This window comes from Saccoglossus kowalevskii, chromosome 10, assembly GCF_978046115.1.
Source record: "Saccoglossus kowalevskii chromosome 10, keSacKowa6.1, whole genome shotgun sequence".
NCBI lineage: Eukaryota > Metazoa > Hemichordata > Enteropneusta > Harrimaniidae > Saccoglossus > Saccoglossus kowalevskii.
Genome location: NC_140650.1, coordinates 12,874,406 through 12,875,254, shown reverse-complemented (window position 1 = coordinate 12,875,254; position 849 = coordinate 12,874,406).

The window sequence follows — 849 nt, the reverse complement described above, 5'->3', positions numbered from 1 at the left end:
TATCTTCGAATATCGGGAATATACGCGTGCGAATACGCTAATGTACCCGTCGTATACCAACGATTTTGCCCAGTGTAGTGCGTTGTGTGGAATACCGTAGCCCGTAACATGAGTGCGCGTATCGCTGGTACGCAGACGTTACGCTTTCTCGCTTGAAAATAAATCTGCTTTCATTTCTACGTCACAAACCCGCATAACCGGGATAGTTGCATGCGATTTCGTTACCGAAATCAACGTAAAAAACCTATGCAGATTCATGGACGACAAAATGTAACAATGACGTAACTCAATGTCCAAATATGGGTAATTAAATGTTATATTAACGTAGTGATGAAGCGATGGTCGAAAAAGCGCACGTTGGCGCGAAGGTGAACTGAACTGAAATTACTATCACTGATTTGAAATGGCCAATATATTCATTTTCGCGTCTGTTAGGACTTCGAGTGTTGACATCATTCTCGGAAACCTCATACCTTTATGATAGAGATGGAATCTTATCTGCTCTATAACCTAGTGTATGTAATATGTATGAGATATTGAGTAGTGAATTCCCTTATATTGTATTGATCTAGAATTAGTCCATTGCAAAGTAACCCCAATCATCAGTCACCTATATCATCTTCCATCTTCATCAGTCACCTTCATCAGTCACTTTCACTGTTAGCGTATAAATTACGAACAAATACAAGACTGGTACTGGTGAGTCCCAGAAGTTGATCAAACAGTCAATGTTTACACAGTCTCAGGAGGGTTGTCTAGTATTCAACATTTAAGCCTGTCTTAATTGAAACCAAGAAACCAAATCCATCATTATACAAGCTGTGTGAATAGCCCCAGGCTTCCGTGAGA